Source organism: Alosa pseudoharengus, unplaced genomic scaffold (assembly GCF_046254945.1).
Source record: "Alosa pseudoharengus isolate Yale_2024_CS ecotype anadromous, Long Island Sound unplaced genomic scaffold, YU_APseudo_1.1 YU_APseudo_1.1_scf_11, whole genome shotgun sequence".
Taxonomy (NCBI): domain Eukaryota; kingdom Metazoa; phylum Chordata; class Actinopteri; order Clupeiformes; family Clupeidae; genus Alosa; species Alosa pseudoharengus.
Window position 1 is genome coordinate 22,907,382 of NW_027468576.1, and position 26,043 is coordinate 22,933,424.

General features: G+C 38.9%; 2 long non-coding RNA genes across 2 annotated transcripts; one reads left to right on the top strand and one right to left on the bottom strand.

Moving 5' to 3' along the window:
- Window positions 1-5,791: 5,791 nt before the first annotated feature.
- On the top strand, window positions 5,792-13,529 carry LOC143117018 (uncharacterized). Its single transcript, XR_012985946.1, has 5 exons — window positions 5,792-6,154; window positions 7,328-7,408; window positions 7,720-7,752; window positions 9,830-10,106; window positions 12,450-13,529. It is a non-coding gene; the product is annotated as an uncharacterized LOC143117018 (long non-coding RNA).
- Window positions 13,530-16,852: 3,323 nt separating this feature from the next.
- Window positions 16,853-25,739, bottom strand: LOC143117019 (uncharacterized). The gene is made up of 5 exons (XR_012985947.1): window positions 25,378-25,739; window positions 24,152-24,232; window positions 23,800-23,832; window positions 21,389-21,662; window positions 16,853-18,435 (listed from the first exon to the last, which is right to left on the bottom strand). It is a non-coding gene; the product is annotated as an uncharacterized LOC143117019 (long non-coding RNA).
- Between the last annotated feature and the right edge of the window lie 304 nt (window positions 25,740-26,043).

The window sequence follows — 26,043 nt, forward strand, 5'->3', positions numbered from 1 at the left end:
AATTTAGTAAATCAAAATTCACTGTCTGACTGACAGTTTTTGCCACAATGCAGGGAGTCAAAGTGAAAGCGGGGTGCGTGCACCAAGGCACCTGTTTCTGCAGGAAAACCTTTGGCTACTGTTCTCAGAGCATTATGCTTTCTCTGCCTATGATCTGCAGCTTTTCTCAAACTATGGGCCTCCTCAACAATGAACCTACTACTGCTCCACGTAGCCGCGAAATTAAGTTATGCCCGGTGCTTCACACATCTGCTCATTTGCAGCATATAGTGAATGGCTACTTGCGAACGTTGTGGATTACTTGCGAACATTGTGGATTACTTGCGAACACTGTGGATACTTGCGAACTCTGTGGATTAGGCTACTTGCGGACTCTGAATTATCTCTGGACACTTACGGTCAGTCTCATAACGCTCCAGGCTGGAGCTGCTGTACGGACTAAACCAGTACTTTCTTAAAGCCGGTCATAGGACCCTGTGATCTAGCTCAGTCTATTGATTGCCTTGTTATTGCAGTCTAGTGTGGCCTACTGTGTGTGTGTGTGTGTGTGTGCGCGCGCGTGTGTGTGTGTGCGCGCTTTGAGTTTAGCCCCCGGCCGGGGTTAATGGCCAGTCCCTTCCCCTAGTTTAACTCGGCCATAGAGAGGGCTAGTTTAAGCGGGTTGTATGAATGCGGGGTGGTTGTGTGTGGGAGGTAGTGGTGTATTAATTAATTCTTGTGAATAAACTGTGAAAAGTAAATCCCGAGTTGTGTGTGTGTGTGTAACTCCTCCTCCGACTACCAATAACATAATTAGGCTACAATACTTATTCATTTGGTGCCATCAACTATATAGACATAGCCCAGTCAGCACACATACAGTACGTCTCCAAGACGCTTGGAAAGGAACAGCTTACATCGCGTTCCATTTAGAACGTTTTATTTGATCTGATCTTACAAACGGCGGCGTCAAGACACATTTGAGTTCTACATCGGAGATAGAGGGCTTATGATCGATCATGCTGTGTGCGTCCATGCAGCAAGTGAAACTGGAGGTAACGTGGGCTAGAAGCAACAATAGTTTAAACAAAACGTGGCTTCCTGTAACTATCAATGGAAAAATGCATAGAAACTGCTAATCATAATCTTTAAATTGACATTAATTAAGCTGGCTATATGCAACACAATTTATATATATTCCCTTTGCATATGTTTGGGTAGACTTCAAACGTTTTTGAATTTGAGCTTACAGTTCTGTGTCCTTTACATTTATTTAATAGGTATTAGTGATACCCAGGGTGCGATTTTGTGTAAAAAACAGAGGGGGGGGATTTTGAATATGTTTGTAACCCCCAACCCCCCCCAAAAAAAAAATGAACGAACGAATAATTTCATAGCTAATAATAGCCTATATTAATTTTGCCAACTTTGTAACATTTACCTTTAGCTTAGTTTTAGTTTACCGTTGTGTATGACTTTAAACAGCGATTGTGCTCAGCTCCTCTAATGCAGGGTTGGACTACGTTTTGATAAACATACAAATTCACCTTGTTCTTGACCCATCTGAAATGACTCCTCTACCTTTGCTGCCTCCATCCTTTCTGTATTTGTTATGTAAAATGTTGTATATGATGACACTGAAGTCTTGAGTTAGTGAATTGGCTAACAGTGTTAGTTGGTATACAAATAGCCTACACATTGCGCTACACGCTGCGTAGGCTGCGTGCATTCTCTCTCCTGCAGATTTGCGTTCAGTAGCCAAGTGCGTAATATTGTAAAAGTTGAAAAAATAAATGTGTTTATTGAAGCCTACAGAAAATAAATAGCTTACTATCATACTGTCAGTTAATTGGCTACAGTGCAGTGAAGAGTTTGGAGAGAAGTTATAGGGCAACTTGAAGTTTTATGAAAATAATTTACGAACCAGAATATATAAGCTTCTATTTCTTGCAGCTGTTAAAACACCCGCTAGATAGTTTAAATACCCGCCACCAACATTTGTTTTTGCTGTACAGATTATTTCTGTAAGTTATTTGTCTACTAGGCCTAGCCTACTGGCTGATTTATCAAACGAGTGCTTTCTCGTTCGTCCTCCGCAAACTACTAGGTGTTTAAAGTAAGACGATATGCTGCTCTGAGCGCGTTTCATGTTTGGTTCAGCGCTGTTTTCCCTGCGGAAGTTCCCGCACTAAAATGTTGAGAGGGACTGAAAATGTTACAATGTTTTTGTGTTCGATGACGTTCAGAAATGCCGTCTGCCCGAATGCTACTGAATAGCCTACTCTGATATATTGACACTGAAGATCGCGAGTTTAAGTAGGCTAGCAGTTAAGTTGCATTCATCGCTATCAAGGGGTTTAATCCTTGTCCCCACCAGAGATAAAAATAATTTAGCAGAGGTAGGGATAGGAAAACCAGAGTTGGGGAAATCCTCACCATCCCCCCCTATACAAATCGCACCCTGGTGATACCTCGAAATTAGGCTGCTGTCTGTTAGGCAATTTATTGTAGCCTGCTGTGTGTGCGTGTCTGCACTCAGGTGTCTCCCTCTCCCTCCCTTGTCATAGGCCTATGTAATGTGTCCAGAAAACCCACAACACGCAACAGTGATAGAGCAATCAGAGTATCATGATACGATTGCCATCTGGCGGTAGTGGTTTGTGGGCCTATTGGGGTCAAGTAGGAAGCCCAGCAAGTTCCAAAAGTAGAAAAAAAGTTTTGCGAGATCTCGCAAAACTTTTGCGGGATCTCGCAAAAGTTTTTGCGAGATCTCGCAAAACTTTGCGAGATCCCGCAATGAGATCCCGCAAAAGTGCATCGTTTTTTTTTTCTTCTTCATGTTTTTTTTTTCCCACTTTTTTTTTTTTTTTTTTTTCTAACCCATGTTTTTTTTCCCCATGTCACCCGGAGGGCTCCGTAGATTTGCACATATTTTTGAAAGAAATAATGGGTTTTTGCTAAGAATCAACACAAAATATTACACAATGTAGCTTTAAAGATCTTGAATAAAGTGAGTCCCACCACTGACTTCACTTCACTTCGATTGGCAGCCTTGAGAATCCCATTTCTTCTTCAACTCACAGAGAATAAGATTAAATGTCACCTGACATGACCCCCTGCTGTGGCGTACTGAGCTTGGTGAGATCCCACCACTGCAAAGATCCAAGTTCAATCCCCACTCTCTCCTGCAGAGGTGAGCTAGCCCTTAGAATGCAATTTACACTTGGTGGCCACCCTTCCTCTCACCTCCCCCTCCTTCTCATCACTCAGAACTCCACATGTGCAACAGGGAGTCCTGAGGTTGAACGTTAATGGCTCTGCTCTTGAAAAAAAGGCAGATATGATGACCTGATAGACAAGAGTCTTCATACTGTAAGTAGCCTGGTGAAAAAGTTAGGGTGAAATATGCAGAATTGTACACACTGTTTATGTGTGGCATGAGGCCCATTGGAAGGTGGTCTTTAGATGTACCTCTTGTAAATCCAGAGGCATTCATCAGGAATGCGATGGCAAGCCGTTTCAGATTTCTTTTGCAAGTTTAAATCCAATAGTAACACAAAACACTTGTCACTGAACACTAGTTAAAAATCTTTCCTGTGAAGTATTTATGGAATTTTGAGATGGATGGTTTTCAGTCAATACTGTAGTTTAAAATTATGTCAAGAAATGGTACGCACTGATTTAGATCATTCCCTCCAGTTACACATGTACCACGCTGAAAATAAGTATACAATATTATTTAATGCAAGGGAGATGCGACAACTGATGTATTCATAAGTTGCATTCCGGAGTTATTTTTGGAACCAAGTGGTTTGGGCCACTTATGATGGCGACATGCTCTGATGTCGCCATCATAAGGTGGCATTAGGGGACATCGTTATGTGTGATTATGTGTTTTGTGCAACATATTTGTCTGTCAAAACAAGAGGCCTCATTCAATCCATATTTTGGATAATTTTCTGCCTTTTGTACGCAATTTTCCTTCCAGAAAACAAACAGAACATATTATTTGTCTATTATCACCCGGTGAGAAGAACTCTTTTCTGATTGGCTGATGGTTGGCTATTAATTCTAAATAACAGGACACCTATGAAGTAGATCTGGAAAAAAAAGGATCACCGTTCCGTATCAATGCTTATGAATGGTAACTATGACTTGCATGTGTATATTAAAGAATATTTTATTTGTCAGTTCAATTGGAATCCCTTTTTCTCGGTTACCTTTTCTCGATTACCTTTTATTTAGTTTTATAAGTTCTTTCTTGTGTATTGTTATATGCTGGTGTGCATGAACCCTACAAGGGTCAAATGAAGCTGTCTTGAGAGACCGTGTCTGCTCTCAATGTATAAGTGAACTTTCTTAAGCTACCTCATTGAAACCTCATTTGTAATGTGTGCTTGATAGATTGGTGTGGGCGACAGTAAGCTGTTTGTTGAGTCAGCAGGAGAACATTTATCTGTGAGGCACTGAGTGCTACTACTTTTGAACCTGTCAGCCACTACATTATGTTTGTAAGGATGCTCCCAGACAATCTCAAGAAGCTTCACAGTAACATCACATTTCATTTCACCGTTTCAAGAGTTTGCATTTTATGAACAAGAACTGGTTATGGAGCAAGGGAATGGTGTGGTATTTATAGCACTTGAAAAGGCTGCTGTGCAGAATAACATTCCATATGCATGCTAACTTCACTTTCAGCACAAAGGCAGACTTTTTTCCTGATTTTATTTCACCTCCTAAGAGACAATTCATATACTGGGTCTGCATCCAACCCATTCACATAGGTTTGTGCGTTCATATCTGTTGTGCTAATGATTCTCCTAATGAAGGCTGAAGTTGTAGCTATATGGGTTTAAAACTTTGGGGCAACTTTTAGCATTATAAAAGCTCAATGCGATTTGATATCAGTACAGCATATGAATCAGATATACACAGTATTAATATGGCCAATATATTACTTGATACAGAGGTGACATCAAAATGTATTTATTGTTCAACTTCAGACAGGATTATGTTTGCATGAGCAGGTGGGGTAATGTAATTGTTACAAGAGTTCCTCAGTGATTTTTGTCCTGTCCATATATATAATTTCAATCACTTTTACAGCAAGTCAGAAAAGATCCTGGTGCCTTTCCCTCTGTAGAACAAGCCATATAAAGACCTATTTATATTAACCTATGCAAATAGATGTGTGCAAATATTCCATTAAATCCTATGGAAAGGGATTTCTTTGCAGTTTTTCTCAGAAATTGAGGCACTCCAAGAGGTAATTAGTAATTAACATTAACATTTTTAATTGAAGTACTGTAGGCCAAAGTGAATGTCAATGCACATGAATTTATCTCTACATCTCTACACCTAGAGGACAGAACAGCTCTGAATCATGCCTGGAAAAAATCCCAAACACATTGGAAAGCTACAGTACTGTAGACTACTTCTGAGTAGTCACTCAAATCTCATTCATGCTACAACTTCTTATCAGCCATACATATTAAACATCCTGTGATAAGATTACTCCATTTTCCTATGTAAAACTAATCCCTTCTGAATATGATTACCGGTATACCGGTATCAAATTTTGGATTGGATAGGCAAAAAATATTAAGATGGACGTATTGTTTGCTTTTTAGATATTTGACGACATCTAATATAGGCCAGTGCTGAAAACGGTATGACCTGTCACTGACTCATGGCATCATCCCTTTTGCCCTCTAGTCCATGCGATTGTATTTGTAAAAAAAAAAAAACATATCATACGCAAAAAAACAAAGCTCGTCTATACACAGTTCCAAAGTTTCCTGAGGTACCAACCCAGTCTCACGTCTGAACGTGTCACTGTCACGTTAATTAATCTATTGGGACGTGTTGTGTAACACGTTTCCTTGTTAAAAAACGTGTTGAGCAAAACGTAATTATCGTGTTACTATCACGTTGTATTTCGCTTTCAACGAGCCAACAGAACCACGTCATCTGTCAAAAAAGCCTGACCTCACAAAATGGGGAGAATGTTATTTGATGCTTTTGACGTGCAGTTTCACACTCTTAAGCCTGTTTTGAGTTGTGGATTAGAAGGAGCCACCTTCTGGCTAGCAGTTTGAGAAGCCTGAACCCCAGAATCCAGAAACAATAACCGAGCAGGGACGGAGAAAAAAGAAGAATCCAAATGGGAAATGAGGTGAGCCTTGCTACTGCCGCTAGCATGATTATTTTGCTAGCAATTGAGCAAAACATTTTAAAGTTGATTTAACATGAAATAGTAGCCTATGCATGGGCAATACTGTGAATTCAGAGTAGGCTTGCACAACTTATAATTTAGCTAACGTGCATGATGTAATGTTACATTAATCTGTAAAACAGCTGTTGTCTGTGTAAATTAGCGTAATATTGTTAGTGTGGGCTACAGCTAACAGCTGGGAGGTAGCCTATCAGCCAGGCATGTATAATCGATAATCATGATGAACGTGAATAGATTTCGTTGCGAAACGGGCATTGTTTTAGGCCACATATCAGGTATAAAACAATTGTATTTTGATACAGCAGTTCTCCGGATGTTAGATATTCACTTATAATATAATATTGTATTTCTTTAACCTGATTAAGAGAGGGGTTTAATTCAATGTAGAATTGCAATGTGTGTGGCCCATAATATTAGAGATTAGATTAAGCTAGATTTAGATTAGATTCAACTTTATTGTAATTTAAAAGAGTAGGCTACAAGTACAGAGCCAATGAAATGCAGTTGACATCCAACCAGAAGTGCAAAGAAGCAGTTATGTAGACGATCAAGATTAATTATGTACAACAGTTAAATACATAGGCAAGTTTTCCAGATGACGTGTACAGTGACAGAAATAGCCTATACAGTGAATATGGAATGTGTGTCTAGCCTATAACAAAACAAATTGATAATAATACATAATAATGATAATAGCAGTAATTACAGTAGGCCACTCGCACTGTTGTTGGTGACGTGTCTGTTTCCTATTGTTCCATGCCACTCTCCTACTGTCTCCTTTACTGTCCTGCGCCACTCGCCTACTATATTTTGCCTCTTGCCTACTGTCCAGCACCATTCGTCTACCGTCTCCTATGCTGACCCACGCCACTCACCTACTGTTTCCTAACTGTCCCATGCCACAAACTGTAACATTAAGCTGACACAATCTTGCTGCACGGTTACTTATCTGCATGCAATCACTATTGCCAGCTGTTATGAGTAAACATTATATTGGGACACCAATATATTTCTGATTCATGGGCAGTGTATTTGCTACTGAAGAAAAGGAGAACACATAGTAATTGTTCTTGGATGGGTATTTAGAGTAAGGTTTCTATTGATCTTTTTCAGATAAGGCCTCTTCATTTTCAACTGTGAAGGATCTACATGGACTTGGTCTGGATAGCCTTTCCTGTTTTGATGAGCCAGTCGGTATGTATTAGACATTCTTTAGGATAAAAGGAGCCATATGTTATCAAAAATTCTACACCCATATGTAGAAAAGCTTTGTTGCTGTTTGTTATTGTTGTTGTTGAAAACTACGTTGAATGCAAAGAGATACATATGTCCCTTGGGAGGAGAGGGATGAGTGTGGATGGTTGAATTGTCCAACAGGCGAAAAATTTATGATTGTGTATGATTGTGTTTATGTCTGTATATGATTTTTTGTACTTGTTCCATTTTAAGTATGCTTATATACTTTACGCCATGGTGGTCTAAATTGTCTTTATTGCCACTTGCAGGGTCTAGAGGAAAAACCCTATATGAGCCCCAGGGTGAGTAGTGTATAATTATTTTATCCCAAGCTTGATTTTCGTAGAAAGGTGTTCAAACCAAAATCAAACCAAAATCTTCTAAAATAATAGATAGATAGATTTATTATTTGTCCTTTCAGAAAATTGTTCTGCGCCATACAGTAGACAGTTAGACAAGACTGAATACAAGACGGAATATAGACCAGAATTTCCCTCACCGCAACCGCCCCCACCCTACCACACCCCCACACATACTCAACATCAGGGCAGAAGGCACAGACCCCACTACACATGTATAGAATGATAAAGTGCAGTTGTGCATACTGTGATAGTCCAGCTGGAAAGAAAGTGCATGGTCCTGCAGGTAACGTCTTGTTCATCAATATAATGCTAGTTGGAATGAATTACCAACTGGCTCAATTTGTTTGGAAAGAAGGTAGCCTGAACCTGGTGTATGGGATGTGACATATCTCTATTAATTGCATGACCTTTCATCAACACCCTTCTTTCACAGGTCGTAGCAATACTGTCTAGTTTTTGCCCCTCAACCTTGCTGGCCATGTTAACTATCTTGCTCAGTTTGTTTTCTTTTTGGTCACTGACAAAGAGAAATACCAGGTAACACAACAAAAAAATAGCATGCTCTCCACAAATGAATGATAGAAAAGTAACATATCTCTATCCACTCTAAATTGTCTTAGTTTGCACATAAAATGCAGCCTCTGCAGCCCCTTTTTATAGATGGTGTTGGTATTACTGTCCCATTGCAACTTATTATCTATTATTGTGCCTAAGTACTTGTACTCGACTACAATCACAACATCCTCACCATTTTTAACCATACACTGGGGGGGCTGGCTCCCAGTTCTGTACTGTAGTCTATTATTATTTGCTTTGTTTTCTGTATATTTAGAAGAAGACAGCTGGACCTACACCATTTCGCGAATTGATCCACCCAGGCCCTGTAGTTGGTCTCCTCGCTATTCTGTATTAACCCCACTATTGCTGTGTCATCTGCAGATTTTATGAGGTATGAAAACGCTCGAAAAACGCCGAAGAGCCCCGTATAAGAGCCCCAGTGTGATAGGCTGGTTGCTGTCATGTGACACACGCCACCACAAGAAAGTGGAAACGCATCGTAGAGCTGGCCGTGTGGGGTAAGGTAAGTTAAACTACGTAAATTTAGTAAATAATAATAATAATGTTGTTGTTTTTTGTTGTTTCGAACAAAATATAGAGATAGTTATCCTGACTAAAACTCCTTTATGCTGTAAAACAACTAGAATCACGCGAAATTAGTGCAATTTCTTAGTCAATGTCTTATCGAAATGAATGCGATGGTGATACAATCCTGCTTTTCAATTAGTTGACATGGTGTTTGACATTAAATTATAATGAGGTCAGTTTCATGTAATAAGCTATTTGTTTCTTTGGGTCTGGGTAATTGAAATGAGCAATTTCTTAGTACAATTCAATGTCTTATAATGGTAAAAGACGTGGACAAATACGTGATAATTAGCCAAATAAATCATTGTTCACGACACGTTATGGTTAAATTATCAGAATGAGTGTGATGGTGATACAATCCTGCTTTTCAATTAGTTGAGATGGTCTTTGACATTAAATTATAAGCAGGTCAGTTTCACGTAATAAGCTATTTGTTTCTTTGGGTCTGGGTAATTCATGTGACAAAAAATTCTGTTATAGGCTACTACCGTTTTTCAGAAAAACAAAGCAGTACAACATTTCTATCTCCAAAATAATGCATTGTACGCATGTGTGTACTACGTAGTGCATGCAGCTTTTAATGTCCAAAGTAGCCTATACTGATTTTCCTGCATAAGAACTACAAATACTACAGTCTTGACACTTGAAGTTGTGGAGTTATATTTTAGTAGCCTATTCTATAATTGCATAAATACTCACATCGGTATTACCCTTGTCTCACCTGTATACAACATATGTCTATGAATTGCAGTAGTGATCAAATGAAAAAGGAAAGAAAGGTGTCCTGATGTGTTGTTTAGGGATGGTCCTGCAATGTTTTCTCGACATATCTTTATGTCTTTTTTTCTCCCCTCTACTTATGTTTTCACAGATCCTTGCTCCTGATATCCTGATGTATGGATTGCACTTCATTATATGACTCCAACAGAACACTCACAGAAAGGAGAGTGGTGTCAAACTACAAGACAGCCAGCATGTAAGCAAGGCCTTGATTGTCCTTGTTTGGCTACTCATTTGTCTACTTCCTGAAGAGGCTGAAGCATGCTGGCCTTGACACCTCAGTCCTTGCTTCCATTAACAGCTGTGTTATGGAGTGCATCCTCACATCATGGTCTACTGCAGCGGTGGATACAGAGGACAATTGGCAGGTATTTTACATCACTTTTACATTACTTTTACTGTGATTTTGCTAGATATGGTTGTCGCTGTGCTAAATATAGGCCCATATTGTAGATCGAGAAACGCATTGTACAGCTGATACATCTTGGGCTATACTATTAAGGGACAGCTGAATTGACCACCTAAATCATATATTTTCTGAAAGCCTATAGCCTCTAGATGTCAATTAATATACATTAAGACATGCCCAAACTTCCTACTGACTTTGGTGCATCATAAGGCGTACATAGGCCAATATTGTAGATCGAGAAACGCATTGTACAGCTGATACATCTTGGGCTATACTGTTAAGGGACAGCTGAATTGACCACCTAAACCATATATTTTCTGAAAGCAAATAGCCTCTAGATGTCAATTAATATACATTAAGACATGTCCCACCTTCCTACTGACTTTGGTGCATCATAAGGCGTACATAGGCCCATATTGTAGATCGAGAAACGCATTGTACAGCTGATACATCTTGGGCTATACTATTAAGGGACAGCTGAATTGACCACCTAAACCATATATTTTCTGAAAGCCTATAGCCTCTAGATGTCAATTAATATACATTAAGACATGCCCCACCTTCCTACTGACTTTGGTGCATCATAAGGTGTACATAGGCCCATATTGTAGATCGAGAAACGCATTGTACAGCTGATCCATCTTAGGCTATACTATTAAGGGACAGCTGAATTGACCACCTAAACCATATATTTTCTGAAAGCAAATAGCCTCTAGATGTCAATTAATATACATTAAGACATGTCCCACCTTCCTACTGACTTTGGTGCATCATAAGGCGTACATAGGCCCATATTGTAGATCGAGAAACGCATTGTACAGCGGATACATCTTGGGCTATACTATTAAGGGACAGCTGAATTGACCACCTAAATCATATATTTTCTGAAAGCCTATAGCCTCTAGATGTCAATTAATATACATTAAGACATGCCCCAACTTCCTACTGACTTTGGTGCATCATAAGGCATACATAGGCCCATATTGTAGATCGAGAAACGCATTGTACAGCTGATACATCTTGGGCTATACTGTTAAGGAACAGCTGAATTGACCACCTAAACCATATATTTTCTGAAAGCAAATAGCCTCTAGATGTCAATTAATATACATTAAGACATGTCCCACCTTCCTACTGACTTTGGTGCATCATAAGGCGTACATAGGCCCATATTGTAGATCGAGAAACGCATTGTACAGCTGATACATCTTGGGCTATACTATTAAGGGACAGCTGAATTGACCACCTAAACCATATATTTTCTGAAAGCCTATAGCCTCTAGATGTCAATTAATATACATTAAGACATGCCCCACCTTCCTACTGACTTTGGTGCATCATAAGGTGTACATAGGCCCATATTGTAGATCGAGAAACGCATTGTACAGCTGATCCATCTTAGGCTATACTATTAAGGGACAGCTGAATTGACCACCTAAACCATATATTTTCTGAAAGCAAATAGCCTCTAGATGTCAATTAATATACATTAAGACATGTCCCACCTTCCTACTGACTTTGGTGCATCATAAGGCGTACATAGGCCCATATTGTAGATCGAGAAACGCATTGTACAGCTGATACATCTTGGGCTATACTGTTAAGGAACAGCTGAATTGACCACCTAAACCATATATTTTCTGAACGCAAATAGCCTCTAGATGTCAATTAATATACATTAAGACATGTCCCACCTTCCTACTGACTTTGGTGCATCATAAGGCGTACATAGGCCCATATTGTAGATCGAGAAACGCATTGTACAGCTGATACATCTTGGGCTATACTATTAAGGGACAGCTGAAATGACCACCTAAACCATATATTTTCTGAAAGCCTATAGCCTCTAGATGTCAATTAATATACATTAAGACATGCCCCACCTTCCTACTGACTTTGGTGCATCATAAGGCGTACATAGGCCCATAATGTAGATCGAGAAACGCATTTTACAGTTGAAACATCTAGGGCTATAATATTAAGGGACAGCTGAATTGACCACCTAAACCATATACTGTATTTTCTGAAAGCCTATAGCCTCTAGATGTCAATTAATATACATTAAGACATGTCCCACCTTTCTACTGACTTTGACAATACAAAATAGTGTCATGTATACATTTATGTCCTCCAAAGTTTGCAGGAAGGTGGGCCATGTACTAGTCTGTTAACTCACATGTACAAGTGACAGGCTTTAAGAAAATATATGGTTTGCATGGCTGAAACTGCTTTGCCTTTGTGTTGGAGCTCAAAATGTTCTAAACATATCTTAAATTTCTCTCTACTACTTATGTTTTCACAGATCCTCGCTCCTGATATCCTGATGTATGCATTCCATTTCATTATATGACTCCAACAGGACACCTACACAAAGGAGCTGTTAAAGCAGTGTCTTTCTTCAAACAACAAGACAGCGAGCATGTAAACAAGGCCTTGTTTGTCCACTTCCTGAAGGGGCTGAAGCATGCTGGCCTTGACACCTCAGTCCTTGCTTCCATTTACAGCTGTGTTGTGGAGCGCATTCTCACATCCTATGGTCTGCAGCGGGTGGTGTCATCGCTTTATTTATCATTGTTTGTGTAAATCTTACACATCTTACACAAAAGTCTAAAATAATCTAAACTTCATTCACTCTCCATGTATAGATCAAGATAGACTTGCAGAACAGGCTGCAGGGCAACAGTCTGATAGCCTGCATGAAAGCATAAATGGTCCGCACTTGTTAAAAAGTGCAATTATCAAAGGGCCCTTGAATTGTGTTTTTTTAAACCAAGGAGTATGGCTGTAGCGATGCTGTCAGCTCTGCCATAAGCAGTGACTGTGATTATGTTTGCACATTTTGAAAATGTTGTTTTTCTTTCTTTTGCATTATTTTCCACTTCATTGTTGTATAGTTTGTATAATGTTTGTTAAAGTTGCACACATTAATTCACTGTTCGTATTTGTAAAAATGTGTATAGTGTGGTATAGTTTGTATGGTGGAGTCTTTATTGTATCGCACAAACAAGAACACCCCACCCCACCATACCACTTTGACTAACCAATTTTCTGCGGGAAACCCTGGATGCTTTCTAAAGGTATTTTGTGAAACATAGGGGTTGCTATGGTAGTGGTTGCTAAGCTATTGCTAGGGTAACTGAGAAGGTTGCTATGGTGTTGCTACGGGATATATGGTGGTTGCTATGCAGGTTTATAGGGCAATCATGTTGGTTGCTAGGTTGGTGATAGAGTAACTGAGAAGGTTGCTAGGGTGTTGCTAGAGTAGATATGGTGGTGCCTATACTAAATTAAGTGATTGCTAGGCTGGTTGCTAGGGTAATTGAGATGGTTGCGAGGTTAGTCATGTTGGTTGACTATCAAAGTGGTTGCTAGGTTGGCATTGTACAGGTTATTGCTAGGATGTTGCTAGAGTAGATATGGTGGTTGCTATTCCAAATAAAGTGGTTGCTATGCTGGTTGCAAGGTTAATCATGTTGGTTGCAATGGTGGTTGCTCGGTTGACATTGTGGTGGTAGTTGTGAGGTTGTTGGTAGGGTAATTAATATGGTTGCTAGGTTGTTGCTATGGTTCTTATGTTGGTTGCTAGGTTGTTGCTAGGGTAACTTAGAAGAATTTTGTTCAGCTAATACATTTTGGCCTACACTATTAAGGGACAGCTGAATTGACCATCTAAACCATATATTTCCTTAAAGCCTATAGTCTGTAGATGTCAATTAATATGAATTAAGACATGTCCAACATTCCTATTTACTTTGGTGCATCATATAGGCTTAAGCAGTACTACTATTTTTGCTCTTAGACTATAAAAATCCATAATCACTTTAAAAACGCTAACTGATTACAATAGTTTTTGAAAGTCAATTTCCTTAAATCATGATTGAAATTGTAACCATATTCTTTATTGAATAATGTTAATTGACTATAATACTATTGTATTGTCATCCTTCTTTGGGACTTAGGGAGTACTTCAATATCCCCTTCATGTATCAATGTACATTAAAGCATCTTTGATAGTAAAGGACTCTCCATGTAAATAATTACTTGAATTGTCTTTCACTTGTACTGGTTCTATATGTTTGGACCACTGATTGACTGCACTCTGGTTTTCATCAGCAAGGTCAAGGCTTAAATTAACCTCAGATAAGTCTGTTTTCATCCCATGCATTATATGTGCTAATGTTGTGAAGTAATTGGTGTGACCCTACAAAGGCCTGTCTAACCTATGACCTATTAACCTAGGGTTAGTAAATATGGGATCGGAGTGAAATTACCTCACACATTCAGAAACCTCAAAGTGAAATGACCTCACACATCCAGGAAGCTACAGCAATACAAACTCAGCTACTGGTCTCAAATACGGCAAACCAGTTGCCAATTTCTATGCCCTTTATATCAATTTGTGCTACATGTTATTAGTTGAAAATTACTGGTGTAAGTTTATCTGACCTGTCTGACCTTTGCAATTTATGGACATGTACACATTGGTTTCGCATTTCTAACTAGAATATGACTGATTAAATTTGACATGTAACATCCTTGGATGACACAAAATATAGTGAAATGGACTCAACCCTCACATATTCAGACTCTGTAGCACCCCCTACAAATCCTTTTTTTTTTCAATCTTTGGCTCCGCCTCCTGACAACACACAAGCAGCTATATTTGAGTGTGTAGTTAAATCGCATCTCACATATTCACAGACTCTATAGCACCCCCTAGAAATCCAATATTTCCTATATTTGGCTCCGCCTCCTGGCAACACACAAGTCATTAGATGTCCTAAATTTGACAAACTAGTTTGTTATCATCCCGTATATCAAAATATGTGCCATATGTTGGTACTATCTTGAATTAACTGGTGTAATCCTATCTAGGCCTGTCTGACCTATGCAAATTATGGCCATCTAAACCTAGGGTTAGCATTTCTAACTTGCATACCTCATAAACAGACTAAATTTGGCATGTGACATCTATCTATGACATAAAATATACGAGATATGTAAAATCACACCTCACACATTCATAGACTCTATAGCGCCCCCTAGAAATCTACATTTTCCAATCTTTGGCTCCGCCTCCTGACAACATACAAGCAGCTGGAGGTCTCAAATTTGACAAACAAGTTTGTTATCATTACCTGTATCAAAATATGTGCCACATGTTGGTACTATCTTGAATTAACTGGTGTAATCCTATCAAGGCCTGTCTGACCTATGAAAATTATGGCCTTTTAAACCTAGGGTTAGCATTTCTAACTTGCATACCTCATAAACAGACTACATTTGGCATGTGACATCTATCTATGACATAAAATATACGAGATATGTAAAATCACACCTCACACATTCATAGACTCTATAGCGCCCCCTAGAAATCTACATTTTCCAATCTTTGGCTCCGCCTCCTGACAACATACAAGCAGCTAGAGGTCTCAAATTTGACAAACACGTTTGTTATCATTCCCTGTATCAAAATATGTGCCACATGTTGACATTTCATGAAATAATGGGTGTGACACTTACCTAGGCCTGTCTGGCCATATGGGTGTCTCAATTGTAGTTTCTGAGTATGCCCGGTGCATCAAACTTGCCATGGCAGGTAAGATCAGTGAAATTGGGGTTATTTCAGCGCAGCACACCTCTGTGTATCATATTCAATCAAAATATGGATGTTTTAATGGTTTGTTTATGATTTAAGAACTTTTGTTGGTCAATATCTGTCAAATATGCTCTCTAAACAGTTATTTCTGAAGATTTCTTGTGCATCAAAAGTCCCACAACACCTAAGATAAGTGAAATTGGGTTTATTTCAGCACAGCACACCTCTGTGTATCATATTCAATAAAAATATGGATGTTTTAATGGTTTGTGTATGATTTAAGAACTTTTGTTGGTCAACATCTGTCAAAAAATGCTCTCTGAACGGCCATTTCTGAAGATTTCTTGTGCATCAAAATTCCCACAGCACCTAAGATAAGTTAAATTGGGTTTATTTCAGCACAGCACACCTCTGTGTATCATATTCAATCAAAATATGGATGTTTTAATGGTTTGTGTATGATTTAAGAACTTTTGTTGGTCAAAACAATGCTCTCTGAACAGCCATTTCTTAAGATTTCTTGTGCATCAAAAGTCCCACAGCACCTAAGATAAGTGAAATTGGGTTTATTTCAGCACAGCACACCTCTGTGTATCATATTCAATCAAAATATGGATGTTTTAATGGTTTGTGTATGATTTAATAACTTTTGTTGGTCAACATCTGTCAAAAAATGCTCTCTGAACGGCCATTTCTAAAGATTTCTTGTGCATCAAAATTCCCACCGCACCTAAGATAAGTGAAATTGGGTTTATTTCAGCACAACACACTTCTGTGCATCATATTCAATCAAAATATGGATGTTTTAATGGTTTGTGTATGATTTAATAACTTTTGTTGGTCAACATCTGTCAAAAAATGCTCTCTGAACGGCCATTTCTAAAGATTTCTTGTGCATCAAAATTCCCACCGCACCTAAGATAAGTGAAATTGGGTTTATTTCAGCACAACACACTTCTGTGCATCATATTCAATCAAAATATGGATGTTTTAATGATTTGTGTATGATTTAAGAACTTTGTTGGTCAACATCTGTCAAAACAATGCTCTCTGAACGGCCATTTCTTAAGATTTCTTGTGCATCAAAAGTCTCACAGCACCTAAGATAAGTGAAATTGGGTTTATTTCAGCACAACACACATCTGTGTATCAAGATCAATCAAAATCTGTAAGTTTGTGATTGCTTTAAACAGGGGGTTGTCCAATACACATAAAACAAACAGCAAAGGTATGCTAATACAAAGCAGCACTACAGGCACTAAATAATAATTTACATTTGATCAGATTCACCTTTATTGTCATTGTGCAGAGTAAAAGTACAGAGTTCCCACTCTAAGTCAAATGTAAAATTCTATGACTTTTCCCTGACAAAACACCTGAATTTCCATGACTTACAATATACCGACCAATGATTTCAGAGCACCCGCATCAAGAGTCTTTTACTTTTTTAGAGCGAGAGATGAATAAATAGGCATTGGCAGTTGGGCTACTCAAGCAAGCTGTAAAGCTAATAACCAGATATACACCAATACTGTGTGGAAATATGCATTTTGGCTAGTACATCATAAACCACTACGACAAAATTCCCTGATATTCCATGACCTTGCCCCCAAAATGATAAAAATTCCCTGACTTTCCATGTCTGGAATAGACTTTCTAAAATTCCATGATATTCCAGAAATTCTATGACCCGTGGGAACCCTGTACAAAGCAAAAGTGCAATGTGATATACAAAGTATAGACAGATGGTGCATAGGCAGGACAAGAAATACTGTATAGTGTCGTGTAGACAGTAATATGCAGTTGGTTTACAGAAAGTGGTTTAGAGTAATATAAATTAGATATAAATATGGGCAGTGTATTAACAGAACATATGAGAAAAACAGAATAAATATGGATATTCAGTATGAACCATATAGACAGATATGTGCAGTGTGGTAACAGTACCATTGTAGTGCAGAAACAGTAACATTATAAGAGTAGTAAGAAGTGTATGTTCAGGATGGATAGCATGAAGAGAAGTAGAATATGGTTATGTATAATTGTAATTACAGTATGTGCATTTGTAAATAAATAACACTATGGGTGGAATAGGGTATTTGGGGGCTTAGTTGATTGGTTGTCACCGGGATACAGAGCTACAGTCCAGTCGGGTGACAGCCACAGAAAAGAAGCTTCCTCTGAACCTGCTGGTTCGGGTGCAGAGAGACCTGTAAATAATAATAATAATAATAATAATAATAAAGACAATAATATTTTTCAAGACCATAGAGAATGCTGTTGCAGTACTCCAGTCTTGAGGCGATGAGGGCATGGACGAGAATGATGCATTGTTGAGCCGTCTGGTTACAGTAACACAAGACCCATCCTGTCAGACTAGGCCAGAAGTCCCGTCACCGGAATGATGTAGAGGACTTTGAGACAGTCATGTGGCGCCTATGACCAATGGTCACAATACAGAGGACACCTGTCCAGTCAATGAGCAGTGCTTGACAAACATCATGTGTAGAAGACCCATTTTGCAAAACGATGTAGACACCCATCTATTCTCAGGAGCAGTCCTTCTATAACGGGCAGCAACAACTGCAGAAAAATCCCCGGGCTTTGCCTTGCTCCTTCCTGGCCTGTGCCTTGCTCCTTCCTGGCATGTCTTTCTGCTTTGGTGATGAGCCTGATAACAGCTGACAACCTGAAAAATTAGAAATAGAGATAAAACAAGTGTACAAAGAAAGAAACTACAATCTCAGTGTTTCTCTTGACATGTTCAAACATACTGATGACTATAAAGTCCACTTATAAAATGCAGGTCTATGCCTTTAATATAGTGCGCAAAAGTATTTAAAGAGGGTGGACCAAGTCCTAGTATGGTTTAGGTGGTTGAATCAGCTGTCCCTTAATAGTGTACGCCAAATTGTATTAACTGAACAATTTGTTTCTCAATCTACAATATGGGCCTATGTATGCTTTATGATATGCCAGAGTAAGTAGGAAGGTGGGAAATGTCTTAATTAATATTAATTGACATCTAGAGGCTATGGGTTTTCACAAAATATGTGGTTTAGGTGGTCAATTCAGCTGTCCCTTAATACACTAGCACATGGCCCACCTTCCTGCAAACGTTGGAGGACATAAATGAATACATGGCACTATTTTGTATATTGGCAAATGAATGGGGCATATGATAGGTTTTGAGCTCCAACATAAAGGCAAAGCAGTTTCAGCCATGCAAACCATATATTTTCTTAAAGCTTGTCACTTATACATGTGAGTTAACATAATACATTAGCACATGGTCCACCTTCCTGCAAACGCCTTATGATGCACCAAAGTCAGTAGGAAGGTGGGACATGTCTTAATGTATATTAATTGACATCTAGAGGCTATAGGCTTTCAGAAAATATATGATTAAGGTGGTCAATTCAGCTGTCCCTTAATAGTATAGCCCGAGATGTATCCGCTGTATAATGCGTTTCTCGATCTACAATATGGGCCTATGTACACCTTATGATATGTCAAAGTCAGTAGGAAGGTGGGACATGTCTTAATATATATTAATTGACATCTAGAGGCTATAGGCTTTCAGAAAATATATGCTTTAGGTGGTCAACTAAGCTGTCCCTTAATAGTACAGCCCAAGATGTATCAGCTGTACAATGCGTTTCTCGATCTACAATATGGGCCTATGTATGCCTTATGATGCACCAAAGTCAGTAGGAAGTTGGGGCATGTCTTAATGTATATTAATTGACATCTAGAGGCTATAGGCTTTCAGAAAATATATGGTTTAGGTGGTCAATTCAGCTGTCCCTTAATAGTATAGCCCAAGATGTATCCGCTGTACAATGCGTTTCTCGATCTACAATATGGGCCTATGTACGCCTTATGATGCACCAAAGTCAGTAGGAAGGTGGGACATGTCTTAATGTATATTAATTGACATCTAGAGGCTATTTGCTTTCAGAAAATATATGGTTTAGGTGGTCAATTCAGCTGTTCCTTAACAGTATAGCCCAAGATGTATCAGCTGTACAATGCGTTTCTCGATCTACAATATGGGCCTATGTATGCCTTATGATGCACCAAAGTCAGTAGGAAGTTGGGGCATGTCTTAATGTATATTAATTGACATCTAGAGGCTATAGGCTTTCAGAAAATATATGGTTTAGGTGGTCAATTCAGCTGTCCCTTAACAGTATAGCCCAAGATGTATCAGCTGTACAATGCGTTTCTCGATCTACAATATGGGCCTATGTATGCCTTATGATGCACCAAAGTCAGTAGGAAGTTGGGGCATGTCTTAATGTATATTAATTGACATCTAGAGGCTATAGGCTTTCAGAAAATATATGGTTTAGGTGGTCAATTCAGCTGTCCCTTAATAGTATAGCCCAAGATGTATCCGCTGTACAATGCGTTTCTCGATCTACAATATGGGCCTATGTACACCTTATGATATGTCAAAGTCAGTAGGAAGGTGGGACATGTCTTAATGTATATTAATTGACATCTAGAGGCTATAGGCTTTCAGAAAATATATGGTTTAGGTGGTCAATTCAGCTGTCCCTTAATAGTATAGCCCAAGATGTATCCGCTGTACAATGCGTTTCTCGATCTACAATATGGGCCTATGTACACCTTATGATATGTCAAAGTCAGTAGGAAGGTGGGACATGTCTTAATGTATATTAATTGACATCTAGAGGCTATAGGCTTTCAGAAAATATATGGTTTAGGTGGTCAATTCAGCTGTCCCTTAATAGTATAGCCCAAGATGTATCCGCTGTACAATGCGTTTCTCGATCTACAATATGGGCCTATGTACACCTTATGATATGTCAAAGTCAGTAGGAAGGTGGGACATGTCTTAATGTATATTAATTGACATCTAGAGGCTATAGGCTTTCAGAAAATATATGGTTTAGGTGGTCAATTCAGCTGTCCCTTAATAGTATAGCCCAAGATGTATCAGTTGTACAGTCAGTTTCTCGATCTACAATATGGGCCTATGTACACCTTATGATGCACCAAAGTCAGTAGGAAGGTGGGACATGTCTTAATGTATATTAATAGACATCTAGAGGCTATAGGCTTTCAGAAAATATATGGTTTAGGTGGTCAATTCAGCTGTCCCTTAATAGTATAGCCCAAGATGTATCAGTTGTACAGTCGGTTTCTCGATCTACAATATAGGCCTATGTACGCCTTATGATGCACCAAAGTCAGTAAGAAGGTGGAGCATGTCTTAATGTATATTAATTGACATCTAGAGGCTATAGGCTTTCAGAAAATATATGGTTTAGGTGGTCAATTCAGCTGTCCTTTAATGGTATAGCCCAAGATGTATCCGCTGTACAATGCGTTTCTCGATCTACAATATGGGCCTATGTACGCCTTATGATGCACCAAAGTCAGTAGGAAGGTGGGACATGTCTTAATGTATATTAATTGACTTCTAGAGGCTATTTGCTTTCAGAAAATATATGGTTTAGGTGGTCAATTCAGCTGTCCCTTAATAGTATAGCCCAAGATGTATCAGTTGTACAGTCGGTTTCTCGATCTACAATATGGGCCTATATTCAGCACAGCGACAACCATATCTAGCAAAATCACAGTAAAAGTAATGTAAAAGTGACGTAAAATACCTGCCAATTGTCCTCTGTATCCACCGCTGCAGTAGACCATGATGTGAGGATGCACTCCATAACACAGCTGTTAATGGAAGCAAGGACTGAGGTGTCAAGGCCATCATGCTTCAGCCTCTTCAGGAAGTAGACAAATGAGTAGCCAAACAAGGACAAACAAGGCCTTGCTTACATGCTGGCTGTCTTGTAGTTTGACACCACTCTCCTTTCTGTGAGTGTTCTGTTAGAGTCATATAATGAAGTGCAACCCATACATCAGGATAGGAGCAAGGATCTGTGAAAACATAAGTAGAGGGGAGAAAAAAAAGACATAAAAATATGTCGAGAAAACATTGCAGGACCATCCCTAAACAACACATCAGGACACCTTTCTTTCCTTTTTCATTTGATCACTACTGCAATTCATAGACATATGTTGTATACAGGTGAGACAAGGGTAAAACTGATGTGGGTATTTATTCTATTATAGAATAGGCTACTAAAATATAACTCCACAACTTCAAGTGTCAAGACTGTAGTTTTGGAGGAGTATTTGTAGTTCTTATGCAGGAAAATCAGTATAGGCTACTTTGGACATTAAAAGCTGCATGCACTACGTAGTACACACATGCGTACAATGCATTATTTTGGAGATAGAAATGTTGTTGTACTGCTTTGTTTTTCAGAAAAACGGTAGAAGCCTATAACAGAATTTTTTGTCACATGAATTACCCAGACCCAAAGAAACAAATAGCTTATTATGTGAAACTGACCTGCTTATAATTTAATGTCAAACACCATCTCAACTAATTGAAAAGCAGGATTGCATCACCATCGCACTCATTCCGATAATTTAACCATAACGTGGAGAGCATGCTACTTTTTTGTTGTGTTACCTGGTATTTCTCTTTGTCAGTGACAAAAAAAAACAAGATAGTTAACATGGCCAGCAATGTTGAGGGGAAAAAACTAGACAGTATTGCTACGACCTGTGAAAGAAGGGTGTTGAAGAAAGGTCATGCAATTAATAGAGATATGTCACATCCCATACACCAGGCATATGAGGTGTTGCCATCAGGGAAGTTCAGGCTACCTTCTTTCCAAACAAATTGAGCCAGTAGGTAATTCATTCCAACTAGCATTACATTGTTGAACAAGACGTTACCTGCAGGACCATGCACTTTTTTTCCAGCTGGACTATCACAGTATGCACAACTGCACTTTATCATTCTATACATGTGTAGTGGAGTCTATGTCTTCTGTCCTGGGGCCGTATTCACAAAGCCTTTTATCTTACCACTAGGAGTACTCCTAAATCGCACTAAAAGATTTTAGCTAGGAGTTTTCTCTTAAAAGTTATTCACAAAGCCTTTCAGACCTACTCTTAGTAAGGAAAAATGGCAACTCCTAAACTAAGAGTGAGTCTTCGTTGCTATGGATGACGTCATTACTCATGCACGAGCTTGACTGAAGTGACCACCTTGATTGGCTGATGATTGTAACGCGGGAATGATTCCAAACACCTCCCTTACGATGATGAGTGACAGGTGACAGGTCTGAGAATGCGTGCGCTACACAAGTAGCTCGAAGGACGGAAGATGATGAATAATTGAATAAAAAGGCCTAGCCTAAATGAATAAAGAGTAAGGCAAAACAAATAGCCTACAGTAGTAGCCTAATGAAACATACGGACTGATGCAGTATCTTTTGCAACATTATTGAATGTCACATATGCCTACGTTTGCAAAGAAGAGACCATTTTAATTTGATTCACAATGAAACGTTACATTTAATTTACATGTTAACAATGAGTAGTTTTGGTTGTTGTTGGTGGCGTTATTGCATCCCTTTTATGAATGCAAAATTGTTCCCTCGCGATTGGAAGCTCCTGTTGCCGCATAGGCGACGCATTTCAAAACATCGCAACGTGAAATGCCACAAAAAGCTGTTTGTGAATAGGTCTTAGTGAGTTAGGAGTCCTCTCGACTACTTTTAAGCTGTCCCAGACTTAGGTGCTACTTTTAGGTCTAAAATGCTTTGTGAATTACTTTTAGTGAAAAAAATTAGGAGTCCTAAAGTTAGGAGTGACACGCCCATTATTTTTAGGAGTTGCTCCTAAATTCGCCACTTAGGAGCTACTTTTAGCCTTAAAATTCTTTGTGAATACGGCCCCAGATGTTGTGTATGTGTGGGGGTGTGGTAGGGTGGGGGCGGTTGGGGTGAGGGAAATTCTGGTCTATATTCCGTCTTGTATTCAGTCTTGTCTAACTGTCTACTGTATGGCGCAGAACAATTTTCCGAAAGGACAAATAATAAATCTATCTATCTATCTATCTATCTATCTATTATTTTAGAAGATTTTGGTTTGACTTTGGTTTGAACACCTTTCTACGAAAATCAAGCTTGGGATAAAGTAATTATACACTACTCACCCTGGGGCTCATATAGGGTTTTTCCTCTAGACCCTGCAAGTGGCAATAAAGACAATTTAGACCACCATGGCGTAAAGTATATAAGCATGCTTAAAATGCAACAAGTACAAAAAAATCATATACAGACACAAACACAATCATACACAATCAGATTTTTATGCCTGTTGGACAATTCAACCATCCACACTCATCCCTCTCCTCTCAAGGGACATATGTATCTCTTTGCATTCAACGTAGTTTTCAACAACAACAATAACAAACAGCAACAAAGCTTTTCTACATATGGGTGTAGAATTTTTGATAACATATGGCTCCTTTTATCCTTTTATCCTAAAGAATGTCTAATACATACCGACTGGCTCATCAAAACAGGAAAGGCTATCCAGACCAAGTCCATGTAGATCCTTCACAGTTGAAAATGAAGAGGCCTTATCTGAAAAAAATCAATAGAAACCTTACTCTAAATACCCATCCAAGAACAATTACTATGTGTTCTCCTTTTCTTCAGTAGCAAATACACTGCCCATGAATCAGAAATATATTGGTGTCCCAATATAATGTTTACTCATAACAGCTGGCAATAGTGATTGCATGCAGATAAGTAACCGTGCAGCAAGATTGTGTCAGCTTAATGTTACAGTTTGTGGCATGGGACAGTTAGGAAACAGTAGGTGAGTGGCGTGGGTCAGCATAGGAGACGGTAGACGAATGGTGCTGGACAGTAGGCAAGAGGCAAAATATAGTAGGCGAGTGGCGCAGGACAGTAAAGGAGACAGTAGGAGAGTGGCATGGAACAATAGGAAACAGACACGTCACCAACAACAGTGCGAGTGGCCTACTGTAATTACTGCTATTATCATTATTACTGTATGTATTACTATCAATTTGTTTTGTTATAGGCTAGACACACATTCCATATTCACTGTATAGGCTATTTCTGTCTCTGTACACATGTCATCTGGAAAACTTGCCTATTTATCTAACTACACTTCTGGTTGGATGTCAACTGCATTTCATTGGCTCTGTACCTGTAGCCTACTCTTTTAAATTACAATAAAGTTGAATCTAATCTAAATCTAGCCTAATCTAATATCTATATTATTATCTAATATAATACTACACACATTGCAATTCTCTATTGAATTAAACCCCTCTCTTAATCAGGTTAAAGAAATACAATATTATATTATAATATAAGTGAATATCTAACATCTGGAGAACTGCTGTATCAGAATACAATTGTTTTATACCTGATATGTGGCCTATAACAATGCGCGTTTTCCCAACGAAATCTATTCACGTTCATCATGATTATCGATTATACATGCCTGGCTGATAGGCCCAGCTGTTAGCTGTAGCCCACACTAACAATATTACGCTAATTTACAGACAACAGCTGTTTTACAGATTAATGTAACATTACATCATGCACGTTAGCTAAATTATAAGTTGTGCAAGCCTACTCTGAATTCACAGTATTGCCCATGCATAGGCTACTATTTCATGTTAAATCAACTTTAAAATGTTTTGCTCAATTGCTAGCAAAATAATCATGCTAGCGGCAGTAGCAAGGCTCACCTCATTTCCCATTTGGATTCTTCTTTTTTCTCCGTCCCTGCTCGGTTATTGTTTCTGGATTCTGGGGTTCAGGCTTCTCAAACTGCTAGCCAGAAGGTGGCTCCTTCTAATCCACAACTCAAAACAGGCTTAAGAGTGTGAAACTGCACGTCAAAAGCATCAAATAACATTCTCCCCATTTTGTGAGGTCAGGCTTTTTTGACAGATGACGTAGTTCTGTTGGCTCGTTGAAAGCGAAATACAACGTGATAGTAACACGATAATTACGTTTTGCTCAACACGTTTTTTAACAAGGAAACGTGTTACACAACACGTCCCAATAGATTAATTAACGTGACAGTGACACGTTCAGACGTGAGACTGGGTTGGAGGTACACACTGTGCAGTGAAAAATAATGTTCACTCTGGAATAAGTTTGGTGTGGAGATACAATTCATTTGCCTTTATTTGTTGTAAGAGAGAATAAGTACTGTGGAAAACGTTGTGTTTTAAATATTCAGCTGTGTGCTGAAACTCCTTAAAGGAACACGCCACCCAAAATCAGTAGTGATATATGTTCTTACCGTAACTTTCACGAGTTGAGTCGTACCTCTCCCGCGTCGGTAGGTGCACTCAAACGCTCTGTCGCGCGGCGAATGTGTTAGCATGTTGCTATGCTAGCGGGCT